Consider the following 23,932-nt stretch of genomic DNA (forward strand, 5'->3'; position numbering starts at 1 on the left):
CCACACTCCCATTTTACAGGTGAGAAAGCTGAGTCTCAGGAGTTTAGGCAGACTTCCAGGATCTCTGGGACCAGGACTGTGACTCCCCCCACTCAGAGGGTCTAACAAGTGCAAGCTCTGCTCTGAAAGCGCTGCTGGAGGGGCCCTGGGAACCATGGTCCCTGCCCCAGGCTGACCTGCTGCTCAGGCATACGCTCACCAGTGTGGAGACTGGACATGGCACAGGGTATCACAAAGCTGCCACTGTCATGGGCCACACGTGGATGATAGCTCCAGGTTCTGCTCGTGTTCACGGGAACCACTGATGCCTCAGACAGAACCAGGCCAGGCAGTTGCTGCGAGCACTGCCTTTCCTGGGATGGACACCTGAAGGCAGCCCACTCCTGGCCAATCTCCTCAGCAAGTACAGGGGACCATACAGACACAGATTCTCCCTGCCAGAGTCCCTGTGCTGGGAACATTCCTGGTCCAGTGCTCAGGGATGGAAATCCTCAGGCCAGGCCCTGGGAGAAGAGGAAACATTAATGTCAGGGTTGGAGACATGGAGGACCTGAGTATCAGGGACAGATGAATCTTACTTCATCTTCTGGGGCTGGCAGGAGATAAAATTAAAATTGTGTTAACCCAGAAAATAAGGTATTATAAATAAAATAACATTTGGGATATATGGGTGGGCAGGGATATAACTGTTGACCTGGCAGCTGATAGTTTTTGTCATTAGGTTAATGAACGCATCTCCTCCTGGACCATCGGCAAAGGCAGCATTATGTCACAGAAATGAGCATTCATAAGACACATGGAGCATTTACAAATCTGTGATGGCTGAAACACTGGTTGGAAACTGGGAAGAGGATATGAATAGCAATTAACCAAAAAAATCCAAATGATCAACAAACATCTTGGTCATGACTTGACTGCAGCCATGAAAAGCCACCCATACAATGTGTTCTAGCATTTAATCAAATTAGAAAAAAAAAATTAGCACCTGGGTGGCTTAGTTGGCTAAGCATCCAACTTTGGCTCAGGTCACGATTTCACGGTCTATGAGTTCGAGCCCCTCATCAGGCTCTGGGCTCACAGCTCAGAGCCTGGAGCCTGCTTCAGATTCTGTGTGTCCCTCTCTCTCTGACACTCCCCCACTCAAGCTCTGTCTCTGTCTCTCAAAAATGAATAAAATATTTTTAAAAAAAAAACAAATCAGTATTGTCACTAGCCCGAGATGGTGAGAATGGGGAAATGAGAACTTTCATATTCCAGTGCAGCTTTTAGGAGTAAAATTTAACTGTGTGAAGTACCTATCAAAATTCACAATGCACACACACATGGGTCCAGTAAATTCATTTCTAGAATAATTTTCAGAAGAAATGCCTGCACATTTGCCAATAATGTACATACAGTGTTCATTGTTCACAAAGCAGGAAAAATGGGAATATGAAGAACTTCCACCAGCAAAAGACTAGTCCCAGAGCTGTGTGATGTCCCCATGGGTCCACAGGTGGCTTTGTCTCTGATGTGAGAGTGGCTATGTGTCAATGTCACCAGAAACACATCAGGGTATGGTGCTGGTGACCGCAAACCCATATGTGTATACACAGAAGGACAGGTTCTGAGAGAAAGTTCACTGACTAGCAGTCATTACCTGTAGAAGTGGGTTTTGACAACAGCAAAACCCACTTTGGTCTGTTTTCAACTTTACTGTGTATGATTCATATCATCTGAAATATTTTTCCAATGAAGAAAATAGCTTCTCCTCTGATGTCAGAGGCCTTGGTATGTTAGATTGCTCGTCCTCCTGAAGACAGCTAGAAAAGATGAGAAAACATAAAAGGTGGGATCAGGCAGCACAAAGCAAACAAGTTGGTGAGCACCTGGATGGGGCTTGGCCCCCAGGAAGCTGCCTGTAACATTGGACTCAGCTTTTCCACCAGGTTCTGCAGCACCTAAAGGCAGCACATCCCAGATGGGCAAAGGCGGGTGGGGAGTATCATAGCTCATACTTTGGTTTGCACCCTCCTGGGCAGTCTGGGGCTCCTCTATGCCTGTAGGCTAGCTCCCAGTACATCTCAGAGTCCCACAGAACATCACGATCCCTATAACTGGACTTAGGCCAGTAGGAGGAGGAGGGGCATCATCTCTGCAGGAAGCTGGTGTCATTCTCTGTCTCTGAGTGTGTCAAGTCTTAGCTTTCCAAAAAGAGTGTTCAGCACACAGGTACAGTAGGTGGCAGGGTAAGGGAAGGGAGACTTCCCGAAGGAGAGGGCAGGGACTATAGCACAAGGTGAGGTTGGTGCCCACTGGGCTCACAGAAAGACACTCTCTGAGCTGGGATGTGGGGTGTGGGGGGTCATGAGGGTAGTCAGCTGACCCCGACCTCCCCAGCGACTGGAAAACCTCCTTCCCAACTCCTGGCCAATCACGAGGCCTTTGCTTTCCCCTGCACAGGTGACCGGAGGAAACGACTGTAGTCTGCTAAGGCATTATCATCCTCAGAAAGAGAAAAGTCAAGAGTTACTGAGGACAATAGCTTTGTTCCTACAAATCCTCAGGACACTGTGTTGATGAGCAAACACCTCGCATGTGACCTCACCAAGTGAAAGCTCTCAATGGGGCTGTGGGACAGGACTGGAGCTGTGCCCCATGTCAGCCAGGCTCACGGCATCTGGGACACATTACTCTATTAACTAGCGGGGAAAAGAGATGGGGTAGGGACCCTCCTCACCAATGTGGGAGGAGGAACCACAGCGGGACTCTGCCCATGGCCCCTGCCCTGCTTGCTTCTTTCTACCCCCACCCAACTCCATCTTTCTGTCCCTCTCTAGAACACCTGCACTCTGGCCTTTGCCTAGAGTGCCTCAGAGTGCATGGTCAATCTGTGCCTTGGGGAAAAGACAGAGGGTGTTTGTCGAGGAGACCATGCGGGGCACACCCCTGAAAGGGAAGGGTACTCCACTGTTTTGCTCCCTAAAAAGTTCTAAACCCCTTGAGCAGTACCTGTTTCACAGTGAGTACTTAAAGATTTTTGTTGAGGGGAGCCTGGGTGGCTCAGTCGGTTAAGCAGTTAAGCGCCCGACTGCAGCTCAGGTCATGATCTCGCAGTTTGTTGGTTTGAGTCCCATGTCGGACTCTGTGCTGACACCTCAGAGTCTGGAGCCTGCTTCCGATTCTGTGTCTCCCTCTCTCTGCCCCTCCCCCACTTGCACTCGGTCTCTCTCTCTCTCTCTCAAAAATAAATACACATTAAAAAATTTTTTTAAGATTTTTGTTGAATAGGCGAATGAATTCTTAGATCAATGTGGGGCATGAATTATTAGATCAATCTGGGGCATTAACTCAGATTACATGTATTTACTAATTTCCACTTATATTTACTAATTAAACATACTTGTTAATTTGTAATTACTAGCCAAACCTTATTATCTCTTCACTTTAGTGTTTTTACCCTCAAAACATACCCCCAGTATTCAAAATTGTAAGATTTGATTTGTGGACTTGCAATGTTAGACTAGGAAATTCGATCCAATCTTTCTGCTGAACACAAGTGGAAAAGCTGCACCAATTATTTTTAAAGGTCTGAAGGCATCAGAGAGCTGGCCAGGAAGGGACCAATTATGAGACAGACTCAAGAGGAGACAGACTTGCAGGGACGTGGGCCTGGATTGGGACACTTTTTCCCCAGACATGCTGAGTGGGTTAGCAGTGCCTTTGACATCCTGGGGGAGGTGGGAGGAAAACATGGGAGTACAAGAACCCAGGGGCACCCATGGTCACAGCAATAACGCCCCTTTCCTTTGCCACCTATTGTTCCAGGGGGTGAATGGGACTCTGCGAGGCAAAAAAGAAAGGAAAAAAAAATATCTGCTAGAGACCCCATCAGCTTTTCCCCCAGCCCCTTCCTTCTAGTGTGGGATGTTGGCGTCATGCCTGGAGCTCTGGTAGCTATTTGGTAACTATTTTGTAGCATGAGGGCTAAAGGTCCTCGTGCTGGGAATGGAAACAGAAGGTCAGGACATTCCTGCCTGGAGATATCATTCAGCTCTGGCCCCAGCTCTGACTATGTCTTCGGTGATACCACTAAATGCCATTACCGTAAGAGCCCCTCTGAGATGGGCTTTCTAATATTTGTAGCCCAAACTTCTTGTTTGGAAATAGCTTTACCAAATCTCAGCCTGAGTACTTCACATGGACATATTCATTCTTGTCCAACCAGACTGAACTGATGTGTTTTTCATCTTTCATTCTGTAAACATCATTTGTCAGCAGACAGAGCAGGTGCAGGGGAGCTGCAGGGAGGGTGTCACCTCCAGATGGAAGAGAGGTGGGAAGCTGCCTGCCACCCCTGAGGGTCGTGGAGTCCACGTGCAGGCAAGGGAGGATCCAGCCAGGCAGTGTGTCTGGGGTGGGACAGGAGGGGGCAATTTGGGTCTTCTTCCTGGATCCCCCACAGCTCCCCAGGTGGACTCCTGAGGTTCCCACCAAAGTGGCTGTGCAGCTGTGCCCACTTCTCTTGGGACACCCGCGTGGGTAGTGTCCATGTGACAAGCTGGCTTCTGAGGGCACCCAGTAGAGGGACGACATGGAGAGATAGAGACAGAGACAGAGACTGAGAGAGACAGGGCCTGACCTGTGTGCCACAGCCCAGCCTCTGCAGCCCGGGTCTTGGTCACTGCACCGAGGGGCTCTGGGCTGGATCACTGTGGAGTAGGGTGGCCGCCCGTGCTGACCAGGGACATTGTGTTGCATCTCAGGTGGCTGCTGAGGCTGCTGCACAGAGAATCATCTTGGGCTGTTGGAGGTCCAGGGGCCTGTTGGAGCAAAGAGAGCAGACCCATTTTCAGGCCGTCCATCTTCAGTCTGCCCACCCAGCATCTAGAAGCTTCTCTTGGGAGGGCAGGGCTAGCAAGAGAACCAGAGGGATGTATGCCACTGAAGGCAGCTGAGCTCAAAACACTGAGCTGGACTTTGCCGGGGTCACCTATCAATGTATCCAAACCACAGAAATGCCCTTATGGAAGCAACAGGCATGTATTGTTTTGCACAATTCTGTATGTGGCAAGTGGGGCTCCCACTCATATCTCTGGGCCCCAGCAGGCCTGAGTGGGGTGCCAGGGGCTCTGCACATATTGGGATATCCCCAGGATCTCCTCACAAGGGGTCTCGAATTCCAGTTTCCCCACACAACAGGGGTTCAGGGGGGTTCCCCTGGGCCACCTCCCATCTGAGGAGGCCAGTGTAAAGACCGGCACAAGTGACACACCTCCCGAGGCAGAATCAGCAGCACATCTGGTCCACCACAGGTGGATGTCCGGGATGGACAGGATGAGGGTGTCTGCTCCTTCCTGTCACCCCAGTTTAGCACACAGAGGCTCACAGGTGGCTTCAGTCCTAAGAGGTGCAAGTCCTGCCCCTTTTGTTGACCCACATCTACCTAGCAACCTGGAGTCCCTGGAGGGCAGGCAGTGGCACCAATGGTTTGGGACACCTTAGGTATCGAAGTGAGCACTGGAGACACATTCTCATGGACCTGATGTTTGGACTTTGCACCTGTGCCCCTAAAATCTCCACACAGGTTGGTTGTTTTATTTTACTTTTAAAACTTAAAACATTTTAGTGAGAACTGCATCTATTAAGGATGTTTGGCACAGTGATTTGAGGCACACGTACCAGTGACATGATAGCTGGAGCCAAGCTCTGGACCCGCCTTCTCCCCACTCAGTTACCATCTGTGTGTGGTCACAGCATCTGAAGTCACACACACTCAGTACAGGGCTGTCAGCTGGTCACCATGCTGGGCGCCAGGTCTCCAGGCTTCCTCCTGCGTCACTGCCACAGTGTGCCCCACAATCAACGTGTCCCTACCCCAGGTCATTCTGTGCTTGGCTTCTATCTTTTCTTCAGATTCCGCATGTAAGTGAGACCACACATCCTTTTCTCGTGTGTCTGGCTTATTTCACTCAGCATAATGTCCTCCAGATCTGCCCATTCTTTTTTACAGCTGAGCAATATTCCTTTGTATAAGCATCACTCATTGGATGGACACTTAACCTGTTTCCGTGACTTGGCCATTACGAAAAATGCTGCTATGAATGTGAGGGTGCAGAGGTCTCTTCCAGACAGTGATTTCCTTTCCTTTGGGTAAATACCCAGGAGTGGAATTATGGACCATTGGGTGGTTCTACTTTTAACTTTTTGAGGAAACTCCATACTGTTCTCCAAGGTAGCTGTACTAGTTTGCATTCCCACCAAGAGTGCATGAGGGGAAAAAAAAAAAAAAGAGTGCATGAGTGTTCCTTTTTCTCCACATCCCAACCAATACTTGTTATTTTAAAATAATGAAGATTTAAAAAGTGCCCTCATTTCCAGCAAAGAGCCAGGATGCACCCAGGGAAATGGATAGTCTTTTGGCCTGGGAGGTAATAACCAGAATGTTTTGAGATTCATTGAGTGTGGTGAGCCTCTCTTGGCCACCCAATTTCCCCTAAGCTGAACTGCTGGCTTGTAAGAATACTCAGCATGAAGTTAGGGACAGGGGACAGAAAGGCAGAGGGAAAGGGATGAGAAACACAGAGACAAGGAAGATTCTAGAGAGCAGGTGCTGTACCAGGCAGGGACAGCCAGTCTGTAATTGGATCCCTGCCGCCTGGGCTGCTCCAAGCAGGTGGGTCCAACAGATACTGGCACAATCCATCAGGTGGGAGTGGTGCCTTCCCAGCTCCTGTGAGTGTTTATGGGCAATGGGGGCCATTAGACACGTTGGTGTGTCTCAAGAGGACCCATTTCAGGCCATGAAACTGCAGATGCTGTGATTGTTAGTAATGATTCATGCCAACAGCCCTTTTACATCCATGGGTGTTTCCTCTGACCATACTCACAGTAGCAATTGTGTGAACATCAGGTCTGACAGTCCTGAGCATCTAAGGGGATGTGGCCTCTTCCAAAGTTTCACTTGCTCTTCCTTTTCCCTGCTTGTTTCATAGCTACCCAGAGAAGGCAGGACAGGAGCAGAGTAGGGACACCACTGAGGGCAGAGCAGTGCCAGCCTGGAGACCCCACACCTGCCTACAGCCATGTGGAAGAATCATCTTGTCACCCATGCAGACCATTCCTCTAGGGACAACATTACGGGACAAGTCAGAAGTTCCACTCATGGTCTCTTCCTGGAGATAAACCTCCAGCAACGTGAACCTGAATCCAGAAAGATGTGGAGAGAAACTCTCCTCTTCATGTTCCAACTTGGATGAGAGCTTCCCCAGACTCCAGTCATGTTGTGAAGCCTGTCAGGGCATCAGGGCCTTGGCTGCACCTGCTGCAAGCCTGGGCACACTTCTTCCCTCGGAGGGGGGTGCCCTGGGATTTTCCTGCAGATGTACCGGGTCTCCTCAGGAGCACTTGGCCTTGTCTCTTTCCTCCAACTGCTGCGTCCTATAACCAGGGCATGGGATACGAGAGCACCAGCTCCAGGGGCCCCAAACAGACTGGGTATGGCCACTCGATGATGACAGAATCCAGAGGCAGAGAGAAGAGTGGGAGTGACACAAGAATGTAATTCATTTCAGTGATGATGACACCAGGAAGATAGTGAACCAACGTCTCAGGGACTATTACCCAAGAGCTGAAAACACATCCAGGTTTATCTAAGGGAAATTGAAACAGAGGCCCCAGGGTATGTGCAGGAGGGAGTGAAGGTGGGTGGGTGCATGCAGAGGGGCCCATGGGTACATGCAGGGAGCAAGGGTGCAGGTGGGTGCATGAACCGGTAGGTGGTGCATGTAGGGGGACCATCTGGGCATGTACAGGGAGGCTGTGGGTGCATGCAGGGGGGCAAGGGGGCAGGTTGGTTCCAGAGGGGTGTAAGTAGGTGCATACAGGGGGGCAGGTGGGGGCATGCATAGGGGCAAGGGAGTGAGTTGGTGCATTCAGGGGGCCAGGGGAACAGGTTGGCACATGTAGAGGGGCAGGTGGGTGTGTGCAGGAGGAGGGTGGGTGAGTGGGTGCATGGGGGATGATGGTGCATGTAGGGTAACAGCAGGAAGAGTGGGTGCGTGCAGATGGGCATGTGTCTGTGTGCAGGTGGAGTAAAGGCATGTTGAGTGCATGCAGGGGGCAGGGAAGTGGGTGGGTTCCTACAGAAAGAGTGAAGGTGGGTGGGTGTGTGCTGGGGTACAGATGCATCCATGGCAGGAAGCAGGTGGGTATGGGCAGGGGGCAGGTTGGTGCGTGCAGGAGAGCCATATAGGTACACACAGGGGAACAGGTGGGTGTGTGCATGGGGGACGAGGGTGGGTGCAGGTGGGCACTGGGTATGTGCAGGGGGCCAGGGAGGTTGGTGGGTGCATGTAAGGGGACACTGAGGTTAGGCCCCTCATTGTCGTGGGGTCAGTCCCGGGCAGGGTCTTGCCAGCTCAGGGCAGTCCTTGCTGGTTAAGGGTGTAGTGTTAGTTCCAGCAAGGGATGCTTTGCCTTTGGGGTCTCTTGCTGGAGTTCAGGGGTGGCTGGAACAATTAGTCAATTAGAGACTACAGACCCCGGTCAGAGTGGAGGCAGTAAAATCCTTTCTGTTCTTGGCATCTTTACTCTACTTGACACTCTACTCACCACGATGCCCCTTTGGGAAGGCAGTGTGGTACTTTGTGTACCTGAATTGTGCAGATTCATGCCCGTGACAGAGCTTGTGTTGGGTCATCCCTGCAAACACATGCACAGACCTTCAATGAACGTGCTCAGCTGCTGTGAGCAACAGAGAAATCACGGTGACTGTCTCTGTGTGGCTCACAGGGACCAGTCCGTTGGTGTGGCACCACCTCCCAGAGGCACAGGTGCCTTTCAAAGAGAAGGGTGTAGGGGCGCCTGGGTGGCGCAGTCGGTTAAGCATCCGACTTCAGCCAGGTCACGATCTCGCGGTCCGTGAGTTCGAGCCCCGCGTCAGGCTCTGGGCCGATGGCTCGGAGCCTGGAGCCTGTTTCCGATTCTGTGTCTCCCTCTCTCTCTGACCCTCCCCCGTTCATGCTCTGTCTCTCTCTGTCCCAAAAATAAATAAAAAAAAAAAAAAAACGTTGAAAAAAAAAAAAAGAGAAGGGTGTAAGTGTGCTCAACATAGGAAGACACTGGCGTCAGTGATCCTGGCATAAACAACATTACAGTGAATTGAGCGGCTTGAAACAAGGCACGTTTAACATCTCATGGTGTCTGAGGTCAAGGGTCCAGATAAGGCTTAGCCAGGCCCCGTGAGGTGAAAATGTGGGCTGGGGTATGGTCCTGTCTGAACTCCCCACCCCAAGGCAAGACCTGCTTCCTTATTCAGGCCTGTTCCACCTTCAAGTTCTGAGTAAAGAACAGATTTGGGGCCCATGACCTGCATAGAATAATTCAGTGAGGAACTCAGAAGCTTACCATATTTTCAGGGCTGGAATGGTGCTGCAGACGTGGATCTTGAGGCCAAACCTAACCCTGGCCCACAAATCATCAGTCCTCTGAACTTAAAGGGCCCAGCTATGAGGTCCGAAATAAGAAAAGATTTAGGGTGAGGACTGGCACAGAACATTTCAGCGAGGAACACAGAATTTTGCCATGATATTTCCAAGGCTGGGATAGAGCTGCAGGAGGGCATCCTAAGCCCAAACCTAACCTGGACCACCCCATCATCTGGCTCCTGAACCCAACCCCTAACCCTCACTCACACCCTAACATACACCTTCAACACAGCCCTCCAGAAAGATCACCACAGTGCTGGTGGTTTGGCCTCTGACACCTCCAGGGACTTAACCATAACACTAGCCTTGGCTCTGGCCATCAGGGGCCCCACATCGAAGGTCTGAGAAAAGAATGGATTTGTGGCCCATAAGTGGTATAGCCTTCTTCAGCAAAGATCCCAGGAGTTCGCCATAACATTTCCAGGGTCAGAATGGAGCTGCACAAAACCTAAGCCTGGAACACACCATCACCAATTCCCTGAACCCAAACCCTAAGCCAGTCCCACACTCTAACAAGTGCCCTCAACTCAGTTCTCTGTGGAGATCACTGAACTGGTGTCAGTTCAGCCCCTGACATTTCCCCAGACCTAACCCTAACTCTAGCCAAGGCTCTTTCCCTAAGGAGGCCCACTTCCTCGATCTGAGAAAAGAACAGACTGGTGGCCTATGACCAGCACAGGATTATTCAGCAAGGAACCCAGAAAATCACTATGACATTGCCACAGCAGGGATAGAGCTGCACAAGCGGATCTTGAGCCCAAACCTCAACCTGGCCCACCACATCGTCTGCCTCTCCAACCCAAACCCTAACCCTAACCTGACCGTAACACATGTCCTCAACTCAGCACTCGAGGGAGATCACTGCAATGCTGGTGGTCCAGTCCATGATGCCTCCTGGGACCTAATCCTAACCCTAGCCTGGCTTGCCCCTAAGGGGGTTCCACCTCCCAGGTCTGAGGAAAGAACAGATTTGGGGACCATGAGCTATACAGTTATTCAGCAAGAAACTCAGACATTCACAATGATATTTTCAGGGCTGGGACGCTGCTACAGAAGAGGATCCTGAGGTCAAACCTAACCCTGGCCCACACAATCATCCAGTCCACGAACTCAAACCCTAAGCCTGACTTGCATCTAACGCATGCCCTCAACTCAGCAATCCAGGGAGATCACTGTCCTATGGTGGTTTGGTCCCTGCCTCCTCCTTGACCCTAATCCTAACCCTAGCCATGGCTCTTGCTCTAAAGGGGGCCCAGATTTGAAGTCTGAGATAAGAACAGACTTGGGGCCAGAACCAGTGCAGAATATTTCAGCAAGGAACCCAGAATTTGGCCATGACATTTTCAAGGCTGAGATGGAGCTACAGCAAGGGATCTTGAGCCCAAAACTAAGCCTGGAACAACCCATGGTCTGGCTCCTAAACCCAACCCCGAAGCCTGACTCAAACCCTAACACATGCCCTCAACTCAAACCTCAAGGGAAATCACTACAGTGCTGGTGTTTCGGCCCCTGACAACTCCTGGGAATTTATACTCAACTTAGTCAAGCCTCTTTCCCTAAGGTGGCCCACATCCTAGCTCTGAGGAAAAAATGGAATATGGGGTCCATGACTGGCTAAGGATTATTCACCAAAAAACAAAATCGCAATGACATTCTCACAGCACAGATACTGCAGCACAAGAGGATCCAGAATAAACTTAAGCCTGGAACACAAAATCATCAGTTCTCTTAACCCAAACCCTAAGCCAATCATGCACCCTAACAGGTGGACTCAACTCAGCCCTCCACGGAGATCACTGCACTGGTGTTGGTTTAGCCCCTGTTACGTTCCGGGACCTAAACTTAACCCTAATCCTAACTCTAAACCTAGCCCTAACACTAAATCCTAACCCTACCCCTAAACCTCACACTAACCCCTAAACCCTAGCCCCTAACCCCTAATTGCTATCCTTAACCCTAACGGTAATCAGGGTTGGCCAGGGGCACACCACAAAATCTTGGACAAGCCCAGAACTTACCATCTGGCCACTTTGCAGGCATGGTCGTCCTTCCTTTACTGAGCTTTAAAGAGAATTAGAAATGACAAAGGCTTTGAAGAATGTCTGTAAAAGGGGCATGTCACCTGCCCAGGGACCTGTTTTCACCAAAGACCTCTCAAAGGCATCCACCCAGGTCTCTCACAAGGGGATATGGGGCTTCTTGCACTCCTTGACAGAATCAAGCAAAAAAAAAAAAAAAAAAAAAAAAAAAAAAACTCCTTAGAAGTGGCACTGTAATTTTTAAAGGCAAGCTGTAAGGATTTTCTTACTTCAAGGCTGTGGCTGTTTTTGTATTCTGTAAAAATCTCTATTCAGAATCAGGACTGACACTTTCTGACTTTGATTTTAAAATAGTGGTATCACAGGGTGCCTGGATGGCTCAGTTGGTTGAGCATCCGACTTTGGCTTAGGTCATGATCTCTTGGTCTGTGACTTTGAGCCCTGCGTCAGGCTCTGTGCTGCCAGCTCAGAGCCTGGAGCCTGCTTCGGATTCTGTGTCTCCCTCTCTCTCTGCCCCTCCCCTGCTCATGCTCTGTCTCTCTCTCTCTCTCTCTCTCTCTCTCTGTCAAAAATAAGTAAATATTTAAAAAGGAGACTTATAGGATCTTGGAGGTCAGGATAATGTTAAGTCAATGTTGTCTTTTCCCCTTAGCAAAGCATTAACATCGAGGCAGTTGAGTTCCTAGATGAGGGTCACTTTGCCTGTCTCAAGAACTTGTCAATGGGCTGTAAGCTGTAAGGAAATTTAATTTTTTCCTTTTGCCTTTGACCCCCACATCAGTTACACAGGCAGTGAGGATAGTGTGTTGAAAATAGTGTCTCTGGTCTGCCCCAAATTTGAGACACTTCCAGTCATAGTCTTGCTCATCCATAGTACCAGGCAGGCACTACCGGAATGGGGTTTTTCCAGCACTAACAAACAACAAAGGTTGAAATGATAAAGGCAAGTCCCCTTTATGTGCTGTGAACCTCTTATCACAAACTCCCCTGAGAACTGGTATAGCCAGACAAAGTGCTGCTGCTTGTAACTGCTTATCTTAGAACCTTAGTCTACTTAGTCTATTTGACAGGACACCAAGTAGAACCCAGGTAGGTGTAGCCTCTAAATGGCAGAGACCAGAGGGAGTATTCTCATTGGTCATAAAACCAAGCTCTTAGGACACAGAACAAGATGAAAGAAAACACATCTCTTTTCACATAGGGGACCCACAGCAAAGTTTATCTGAATAGGTTGATGACAACTCTGAACTTGCCATTCTGTGAGGCTGGCTTGAACATCAGGTATCTAGATTCCATATACCTGTGTCCCTCCTCCCCACCCCCATGTGTATTTATGACAAATACACAAAAGCACAATGGTAACCATGTTTGGGAGGAAATGGATGAGTCAAACCAAGAGTACTCTGCCAAACTTTACGGAGTCACTAAGCCCAAGGAACTATTTCCACAAATATTTCTCTTGCTGATCTAAATTTAGTAAGTGAGAGAAAAGAGACTCTCATGACTCTTGCTTCCATTAGATCCACAGGCTGACATCATAAGGATTATAACCTTCTGGATGTTTGTCAGAGGTCCCAGAATCTCTCAGCTGCAGGGGTGCCCAGCCAGTTAAAGTTTATCTTGCTGATTATGCCAACAGTGGTACAGGAAATGTTTCCTTTACCATTCAAGGTTCTTCTATCTGATCTAAAAATCAAATTGACATGAGACAAATTAACAGGAGGGGAAAAAAAGCCCAAATTAAAGAAAGATTTAATGTTTATTAATATTTTTTGAGATAGCACGCAAGTGGGAGGGCCAGAGAGAGACATACACAAAATCTGAAGCAGGCTCCAGGCTCTGAGCTGTCAGCACAAAGCTGATGAGGGGCTCAAACCCACTACCTGAGCCAAAGTTGGATGCTCCACCGACTGAGTCACCCAGGTGCCCCATATTCTAGATCCCATATAGAAAAATTCATGATTCAGGGGAAGGAGTCAAAATAGCAATATTAACAAGAGTTTGGATGAAGTTGATTCTGCAGCACGAAGAGGTGAAATGGGGGAGAGGAAAGCCATGGAGGGTGGGGAGCTGTATTTGCAAAGAGAGGACAGAGAAATGAGGTAGAGTACAGGAAAAGTACTTTTGCCCCCCCAAAAGTAGCTGGAGAGAAAGACAGTGGAAACACCACAAGTGACTGAACAAGAAAGGGAAAAAGGAGGAGAGGATTTCAATACCACTAGGACTCTAAACAGCCGAGAGCAGCATCAGAAATTCTGCAGCATCTGGCGGTGCTCTGGTGGGAAGGGTGAATCCTCAGGAGCAGACAGCAAGGTCTGAGGGGTCTCTGAGCCACACAGGAGAAGCAGTTCCCCTGCTAGGAGGGCATTTAGTAAAGGCCATCTGGCCTCCCCACAGGCAAAGGTCCCAACAGACCCCGGAGAATATGATTGCTGATACTGGAACATGCCAGCCTGTGGTGAAACCTGGCACTGGTTGTATGTTGTGATTTACCATATTCCCTGAACTGCTGCCACTATGCAATCGCACAAACGTATTCTGGGGCAAGCTGACACCCAGCCACAATCTCTGAGCCTCTTCAGCGGTGTGATTGCAGGAATGTTCCTGGGGGCAAGCCAGCACCCAGCCATTGACTGGTGAGACCTTCCCCCAGAGGACTGGAGTGGGTCCAAGCTACAGGGCCCTCAAAAGTGAGGGGTTTGGAAATACAGCACCATCTGAGATAAAATTCAGGAGGGAGGTGCCGCCCACAGGCTGATGGCTTGGATGTGGACAGTATAGAAGTAGGGAGTAGATGGAAGCCAGAGACAAAGGAAGGGTGCTTGATTGCTGGTTGGTGAGCACGTAGAGAACCCAAGCCAGAGACTGGGAAGCTGGGTGACACCATTTTCACCTCTCCTGCAAAGGCGCACACAGGCGCACACATGTGCTGGGTTGCCACACTAATCCACCCCGTGAGCTAAGCAGCACCACCTAGAGGAGAATGGAGCCATTACACCAAGCTCCATCCAACTGCTCCAACCAAGCTGTAGAGGACCACTACACATCTCTCCACCTGCTTAGTGTACAGACTATTAAGTGCTTCATACTTTGACTTCTGGGGAAAACTGGATGTAATTTCATTTGGATTTCATTCTGTTCACTAGTCCATCTATGCATTGTCTTTTTTTTTTCTTTTCTTATTCTTGGATACAGAAAGATAAAATTTTATTTTTTATTTTTTGTCTTTATATATACATAAATTTTAAAAATTTTACTATATGTTTTTATTTTTCATAAATTTATTTTTTCTATTTTACCTTCTTCAATTCATTTTATTCTATTTTATTGTATACATTTTAAAAAATTAAATGGTTTCTTTTTTTTCTTTTCTTTTCTTTCCCTTTTCTTCTCTATTCAGTCAAGCTTCTTTCAACAACCAGACCAAAATATACCTAGGATCTAGCTCCCTTTATTTGATTTTTTTGTTGTCCTTAATCTTTTTAATCCTTAAATTTTATTTTATTAGTTCTTTTTCTTCCTCCAAAATGACAAAATGAAGGAATTCACCTCAAAAGAAAGAACAGGAAGAAATGATAGCCAGGGACTCAATCAACACAGATATAAGCAAGATGTCTGAAGTAGAATTTAGAATCATGATAATAAGAATACTATCTGGGGTTGAAAAAAAAAGCATAGAATCCCTTTCTGCGGAGATAAAAGAGGTAAAATCTAGGCAGAATGAAATTTAAAATGTTGTAATTGAGATGTAATCTCGAATGGATGCCATGGCGGCAAGGATGGATGAAGTAGCGCAGCAAATCAGTGATATAGAAAACAGAATTATGGAAAATAATGAAGCAGAAAAAGAGAGGGAAACTAAAGCAAAAGAACATGATACAAGAAATAGAGAAATCAGTGACTCATTAAAAAGGAATAACATCACAGGGCACCTGGGTGGCTCAGTCGGTTGAGTGTCCGACTTCGGCTCAGGTTATGATCTCGCAGTCCGTGAGTTCGAGCCCTGCATCGGGCTCTGTGCTGACAGCTCAGAGCCTGGAGCCTGTTTCAGATTCTGTGTCTCCCTCTCTCCCCATCCCCAACTCATGCTCTGTCTCTAAATAAGTAAATAAATAAACATTAAAAAAATATTTTAAAAAAAGGAATAACATCTGAATCATAGGAGTCCCAGAAAATGAAGAGATAGAAAAAAAGGTAGAAGGTTTATGTGAGCAAATCATAGAGGAAAACTTTCCTAACCTGGGGAAAGACACAGACACAGAAATCCAAGAAGCACAGAGAACTCCCTTTAGATTCAACAAAAACCAACGATCAACAAGGCATATCATAGTCAAATTCACAAAATACACAGACAACGAAAGAATTATGAAAGTAGCAAGGGAAAAAAGTCCTTAACCTATAAGGGAAGACAGATCAGGTTTGCAGAAGACCTATCCACAGAAACTTGGCAGGCCAGAAAGGCCTGGCAGGATATATTCAACGTGCTGAATCAGAAAATACGTAGCCAAGAATTGTTTATCCAGCAAGGCTGTCATTCAAAATGGGAGAGATAGAGTTTCCCAGACAAACAAAAACTAAAGGAGTTCTTCACCACCAAACCAGACCTGCAAGAAATTTTAAGGGAAAATCTCTAAGGGGGAAAAAAAAACAAAAAAGACAAAAAGCAGCAAAGACTAGAAAGGACCAGAGAACACCACCAGAAACTCCAACTCTACAGGCAACACAATGACAACAAATTCATATCTTTCAGTACTTACTCTAAATGTCAGTGGACTAAATGCTCCAATCAAAAGACATAGGTTAACAGAATGGATAAGAAAATGAAATTGATCTATATACTGTTTACAAGAGACCCATTTTAGACCTAAAGACACCTTCAGATCGAAAGTAAGGGGATGGAGAACCATCTATCATGTTAATGGTCGCCAAAAGAAACCAGAGTAGCCATACTTATATCAGACAATCTAGCTTTTAAAATAAAGACTGTAGGGGTGCCTGGGTGGCTCAGTTGGTTGAGTGACCGACTTCGGCTCAGGTCATGATCTCACAGTTTGTGAGTTCGAGCCCCGCGTCGGGCTCTGTGCTGCCAGCTCAGAGCCTGGAGCCTGCTTCTGATTCTGTGTCTCCCTCTCTCTCTGACCCTCCCCCACTCATGCTCTCTCTCTGCCTCATAAATAAATAAACATTTAAAAAAATAAAAATAAAAAATAAAGACTGTAACAAGAGATGAAGAAGGGCATTATATCATAAGTAAGGGGTCTATTCACCAAGAAGATCTAACAACTGTGAACATTTATGCCCCAGTGTGGAACACCCAAATATATAAATCAATTAATCACAAACATAAAGAAACTCCTTGATAATAATACCATAATAGTAGGGGACTTCAACACCCCACTTACAACAATGGACAGATCATCTAAACAGAAAAAAAGGAAACAGAGGCTTTGAGTGACACACTGGACCAGATGGACTTAACAGATATATTCAGAACATTTCATCCTAAAGCAGTGGAATACACATTCTTCTCAAGAGCACGTGGAACATTTTCCAGTATAGATCACATACTGAGACACAAATCAGCCCTCAACAAGTTAAAAAATATAGAGATCATACTGTGCATGTTTTCAGACCACAACACTATGAAACTTGAAATCACCCACAAGAAAAAATTTGGAAAGACAATGATACTTGGAGATTAAAGAACATCCTACTAAAGAATGAATGGGTTAACCAAGAAATTAAAAAGTAAATTAAAAAGTACATGGAAGCCAATTAAAATGGAAAAACGACAGCCCAAAACCTCTGGGATGTAGCAAAGATGGTCATGAAGGAAGTATACAGCAATTCAGGCCTTCCTAAAGAAGAAGGCAAGGTCTCAGATACACAACCTAACCATAAACCTTCAAGACCTGGAAAAAGAACAGCAAATAAAACCTCAAACCAGAAAAAGACAGTAAATAATAAAGATTAGAGCATAAATCAATGCTATAGCAGTAAAAAAAAAAAAAAAACCAGTAGAACAGATCAATGAAACCAGGAGCTGGTTCTTTAAAAGAATTAACAAAATTGATAAACCCCTAGCCAGTTTGGTTTAATTTCTCATTTGCCTTTGTGTCCCATATTACCATGGCAAACACTTAAACCCCTTTACATCTTAATGAGGGTGATTTTAGGGCTCCAGGAAACAGAGTCTGTAGGTTTCTGGAGATTAGGCTATGGATAGGCATTTTTCTTGAAGTTTACTAAGTTATCAATAAACTGAAGGAGATTCCTGTTCTGCATGACTGTGATCTCTGTCAGTCAATCATTTGCTTTCTTTCCTTTCCTTTGTTCTTGGGCAGGCAGGAGTGTCTGAGGAATATCACACATATCCCACCCGGTGGGGAGAGGTGCTGTTTGCTTGTACTTTGTCCTCAGCTTGCCCCACTCTCCCTCATCACTCTAAAATTCAATAGCCTTGGGCATCATTGCTGCCTTGCAAGGAGGCACCTGTGCCATTATCCAAACAGAATGTTGTGTGTTCATACCTGATGAGGATGCTAACATATTATGTTTCTTAAATGAGGACACAAGGGAATGTCCTGTGTGATTCTATCCTAGTATAATATTCAGTGGTTGGGATCATGGGCCTCTTGGCGGAAAAAGTTGTTTCTCATTTCTGGAATCTCTGCCTTAACCTGTGCTTTCTCTTGCATGTGCCTATATTATTGCTGTGGCATCTGCCTCCAACACAGGCAGAGAGGTGCCACAGGAGCCATCTCCTTGCTACTGAAACCCTGTCCTGAACAGTCAGGGCACACTGCAGAAGAGAGATTCACATGAGATTGTAAGAGCCAGTCATGAGGGTTGGCATGTAAGAAAAGGTCTTCAACATGACATGACCACCACTTGCTGTGACATGGACTCAGGCAATCAGAGGCTCCTTATCCCCTCCCCTGTCCTTGGAAACTGGGTCTGCTTTTCTTCCTTGCTCCCAGAGGCTGTCTTGAGATAGTGATATGGTGTTGAGACTATCTGGATGGTATATGTGACTGAACTCCTTTATGGCCTCTATATAAACTTCTAAAAGGTGGCAGGCAGGTATGGAGATCTATTCTTTTTGCTTCTGCCCAATACAAGCCACATATGCAAGTTCCCATGCTTCTTAAACCTGCCACCTACCAATCTGGGGTGGCCTGCCTCTTTCTTTGGTCTCTCCCTGTCATCCAAACAAGGGCTGGTTCAGACTACATCTGGGAAGCTCCCAAGGAGCTTGCAATCCAACAGTCACAGATTAGGTCATGACCTACAGATAGATGGACACTATTTCCAGACTTTAACAGAAAATGCGCACTTTGTAATAGGCACAGAGGACACATAAGAAACTTAGCATATAAAATATATTATCCTTCGTGGCACATATCAGTATTCAATCTTACAACACACATTTCTACCCCAACAATATGGGCTTGTCTCTTAACAAAACATTTCATGATTTTATTGGGAGCTATAATCATAGCCTCTGACTTGAAGTTTAATAAATAGGACTTTCTAGACAGATATAGATACCCCAAATGTGCTAAGTTTTATCTAACTTCATTTATGCCCATCTTACTTACACCCTATGCCAAAAACATATTTGAAATGAAACAATGTCAATAATACAGACATCATGGCAGCTGTGTTACCTTTGGGCATAGATGGATAGAATTAGCAATACATTATAAAATATAAGTGAATTTCACATGGAAGTAAACAAAGTGGTAGAAATTCAATGATGAGGGAGCATAAGGCAAGCTGACAAAAAGTTTGAGCTTTTGAGCTTTGTTCAGGGATTCATTTACTTGGGAATGCTTTGGTCATTTCAGGTCTTGCTTGTAGGATTTGCGAAGTGGTCCAGAGCAGTGCTAGTCCAGGGTTAATTAGTTTCCCGCTACTGAGGGAAGACCCTCCTGAGTGCTCCATCCCATGAATTATAGGGCTGTTTTAACTTCAGTCTACTGTTGGGAACAAGCCCCATTCCCAGCACCCTGTGAGCACTGATGGGGTTTTGGGGTGCTGAGGGGTTCAGAGCTGACAGCCAAGAAAGAATTCTTGAAGATGTCTTTGGTGCAAAAGGTGATTTTATTAAAGTATGGGGATAGGACCTATGGGTAGAAAGAGCTGTACTGGGGTCGTGATGGGTAACTGATCAGGTTGGGAGGGGGTTAGGGACAGTCTAAGTCTAAGGAATTTTGGAAGCAAGGTTTCCAGGACCTTGAGGGGCTAGCTGTTGTTAGGAATACATCATTTATTACTGCTTAGTAAAACCTCAGTCATGAGACCCTTCAGGGGCCATATGCTCATTGTATAATTGCTAACATATACTTGGGGATTAAAGATAAAGGAGGTTTGCAAAAATGTTTGTATATTTAAGAAAACTCACAGAATCCTGGGGGAGTGGGGGGGGGGGTTTGTCAGGATAATGTTAAGCTATGATTCCCTTTTGCCCCTAGCAAAGTATCACCATCAAGGCAGCTGAGCACCTAGAAGAAGGTCACTCTGCCTGTTTCAAGGACTTGTCAATGGGCTATAGGCAGTAAGGGAATTTAAGTTCTCATTAAGTGGGACTTGGGTCCCACATCACCATGGCAAGCACTTAAGCCCCCTTACATCTTGACTAGAGTGATTTTAGGGCCCCAGAAAACGGAGTCTATAGGTTTCTGGAGATTAGGCTATGGATAAGATTGCCTTTTTCTTGCAGGTTAATAAGTTATCCATAAACTGAAGGAGACTCCTGTCCTGCATGACTGTGATCTCTATCAGTCAACTATTTGCTTTCTTTCCTTTTCTTTGTTCTTGGGCAGCCAGGAGTGTCCGAGGAATACCACACACCTGGTGGAGGAGGGGTGTGCTGTTAGCTTGTGCTTGGCCCTCAGCTTGCCTTATTCTCCCTTATCAGTGCCAGGCACTTGTTCCCTCGAATCATTTCATGTGATTTCCCACTGACTTTGGGTAGTTTCCTCACATGGAGGTGCTGGTCAGTGCTGTGTTGTCTGCCAGAGGGGTCCCCAAGACAGATCTTCCTGACTGACTTTCTGTGGCTCTAAGCCTAAGGTCTAAGCCTAAAAAGTAATCTCTGGGTCTTTCCATAAAAAAAAGCTTACTGGTTTGGAGATGGAGTCAACATGACAGAGAATTAGGGAGACCCAAAGTTTCCTCATCCCTCAAACACAGAAGGATTGAGGCAGTAAGACTTGGAATTCCAAGAATCTGGGCTACAGAGTGACAGAAACATCTCCAGGGGCCCACAGGGACAACTTGGTGGCCCACAGGTGCATGATTACACACTGGAAGAGATAAAATGAGTGGCGTAGGCACAGAGGGGAGGGATCCCCTTCTGTGGAGAGACAAAAGGAAGAAAGAGAAAGCCTATGGAAGTGTAGGATTGAATTTGGACAAGAGAAATACCACAGACTGGGGAATGGAAAAAATGGAGAAAGAACCAATTTCTATCTCATTCTAGGGTTGTGGGGCTTTCTTAGGACTGGGGTCTGCCACCCTGCGCACATGCCTGGGGAGAAGGGGAGCCAGCCCAGGCTCAGTAGCCAGTTCAGAGGCACAGTTGGAGAGAGCAATCCTCTCCCTTGAGTGCTGTAGGAAGAAGGCATATAGCCTCCAAGGACAAAAGACCCTACAGATTCCCGCCAGCCAGAGGCCCTTTGTCGGCTGGCTGGGTGGAATGGCTCTACCCTGGAACTAGGGTGCATGGAGCAGGATCCTTTAAGATATTGGTGTTTGAATCCCAGAAGAGCACCTGAGAGGCACATGAGACTGTGGAGAGGAACAAACCGGTGCACTTGCACCCACGAGGCACTGTGAGGATGGCCTGAACAGAGTGGTTTGGAACACTCTGTCTGGGGGGAAGAGACTGGGGTATAGCCTCTTCTTTCCCATCACCAACAAGGTGGGGCTTCGGGGAATGGACAGCGGGCCCAGAGTGGAGGCAGGAACCGCCTACACCAAAACACATCCCTCCACACCTGGTAACTGCATATCTACTGGAGCAAAACTGACACTAACCAGACTGACAGTCTCTTCCCCAGACCAGCACAGCCACCATTTCCAAGGCACCATCAGATATGGGTCCAGCAGTTTTGCATTTTCTGATTTGATTCTTGGTCAATTCTTATATACATATATATATATACATATACATTTTTTTCCGTCTTCCTTTTCTTCTGCTTATTTCTTCCCTTCTCTATTCTGGTTATTCTGGTTGTTGGTTTGTTTAAGCAGACATTTTTAATCTATTCTTTTCACACCTCTTCTGTATCTCCTACTTCTTTATTTCCCTCTCCCTCTCTCTTGATTAACCCATATAGTTTCTCTGATTCTCTGGCTGGTCAATTTTTTTCTTTTCTTTTCTCCCACCCCTGTCATTTCTCTCTTTCTATGAGATAAAGCTTATTCCACCATCCCCACTTTTTAAAATTTTTCCAGGGTTACTTACTTCAATGAACAAATCAAAGCACACCTGGTGGAAGGCCCAAACCACCACTACAAGTAGGGAGATAAAGCAACCAGAGTCAAAACAAAAGAGAGCACACAACACATTCCAAAAACACCTCCTGAAGAACCAGGCCCTGGACAGTGTATGATCCTTTTTTAATATAATGGTGCTCGCAGGTACAAGACACATAAGATATTAAAACACATAAGGGACAGAAAACTAGCCAAAATGATGAAATGGAAGAATTCTCAAAAGAAGTCCCAGGAAGAAATGAAAGCTAGGATTGCTCAAAACAGATATAAACAATATATATATGAGCAAAAGTTTAGAATTTTAGTCATAAAATTAATAGCTGGGCTTGAAAAAAAGCACAGGAGACAGCAGAGACTCTATTGCTGTAGAGATCAAGGAACTAAGAAATACTTATGACAAATTAAGAAATGCTGTAAATGAGGTACGAAATAAACTAGATGTGGGGACATCAAGGATAGAGGAAGCAGAGGAGAGAATAAGTGAGATAGAAGATAAAATTATGAAAAATGATGAAGCCAAGAAAAAGGGAGATAAGAAAATACTAGACCATGAGGGGAGAATTAGAGAACTAAATGGCTCAATGAAATGTAATAATATCCATATCATAGGAGTTCCAGAAGAAGAGAGAAAGGGGCAGAAGGTTTACTTGAACAAATTATAGCTGAGAACTCCCCTAATGTGGGGAGAGAGGCAGACATCCAAATCCAGGAGGCACAGAGAACTCCCTTCAGATTCAACAAGAATAAGTCTTCTCCACAGCATATCATAGTAAAACTGGCAAAATACAAAGATAAAGAGAGAATTCTGAAAGCAGCTAGGACAAACAGGCCTTAACCTACAAGGGTAGACACATAAGTGTAGTATCAGACCTGTCCACTGAAACTTGGCAGGCTGGAAGGCAGTGGCAAGAATTATTCAATGTGCTGAATAGGAAAAATATGCAGCTGAGAATCCTTTAGCTGTCAAAGCAGTCATTCAGAATAGGAGAGATAAAGGCTTTCCCAGACAAACAAAAGGTGAAGGAGTTCATGACCACTAAACCAGCCCTGCAAGAGATACTAAGGGGGACTCTGTGAGTGGAATGCTGCAAAGACTACAAAGGACCAGAGACATCACCACAAGCATGAAACCGACAGGTAACACAATGACACTAAATTCATTTCTTTCAATAATAACTCTGAATGTAAATGGACTAAAGCCTCCAATCAAAAGACATAGGGTAGCAGAATGGATTTAAAAAAAAAAACAAAAAACAAAAAACAAGATCCATCTATATGTTGTCTACAAGAGATTCGTTTTAGACCTGAGGACACCTTCAGATTGAAAGTGAGGGGATGGAGAACCATCTATCATGCTACTGGAAGTCAAAAGAAAGCTGGAGTAGCCACACTTATATCAGACAAACTAGATTTTAAAGTAAAGGCTGTAACAAGAGATGAAGAAGGCCATTATATCATAATTACAGGGTCTATCCTTCAAGAAGAGCTAATAATTGTAAATGTTTATGGCCCCAACTTGAAAGAACCTGAATATATAAATCAATTAGTCACAAACATAAGCAATCTTATTGATAAGAATATGGCAATTGCAGGGGGCTTTAATAACCAATAAAGAAACAATGGCCTTGAATGATACACCAGACCAGATGGACTTGACACACATATTCAGAACTTTTCACCTAAAAGCAGCAGAATACACATTCTTCTCAAGTGCACATGGACCATTTTTCAAGATAGATTACATATGGAGTCACAAAACAGCCCTCAATAAATATAAAAGAATTGAGATCATACCATGCATATTTTCAGATCACAATGCTATGAAACTTGAAATCAACCACAAAGAAAAATTTGGAAAGCCTCCAAATGCATAGAGGTTAAAGAACATCCTACTCAAGAATGAATGGGTCAACCAGGCAA

At 46.0% G+C, this 23,932-nt stretch overlaps 1 long non-coding RNA gene across 2 annotated transcripts in view; it reads right to left on the reverse strand.

Annotated features, from left to right (window-relative positions):
• Nucleotides 1-1,386: 1,386 nt before the first annotated feature.
• The window catches only part of LOC122232598, a 30,093-nt gene continuing 7,547 nt past the window's right edge, over nucleotides 1,387-23,932 (reverse strand). Inside the window, exons 1-4 of one of the 2 annotated variants that reach the window (XR_006209951.1) lie at nucleotides 11,486-11,524; nucleotides 9,388-9,486; nucleotides 4,622-4,802; nucleotides 1,387-1,802 (exon numbers count right to left, since the gene is read on the reverse strand). This is a non-coding gene — a long non-coding RNA (uncharacterized LOC122232598). Of the gene's footprint in view, nucleotides 1,803-4,621; nucleotides 4,803-9,387; nucleotides 9,487-11,485; nucleotides 11,525-23,932 lie in introns of those variants that run through there. The other variant, XR_006209952.1, reaches the window with a different exon arrangement.

Source organism: Panthera tigris, chromosome D3 (assembly GCF_018350195.1).
Source record: "Panthera tigris isolate Pti1 chromosome D3, P.tigris_Pti1_mat1.1, whole genome shotgun sequence".
In the NCBI taxonomy this organism is placed as follows: domain Eukaryota; kingdom Metazoa; phylum Chordata; class Mammalia; order Carnivora; family Felidae; genus Panthera; species Panthera tigris.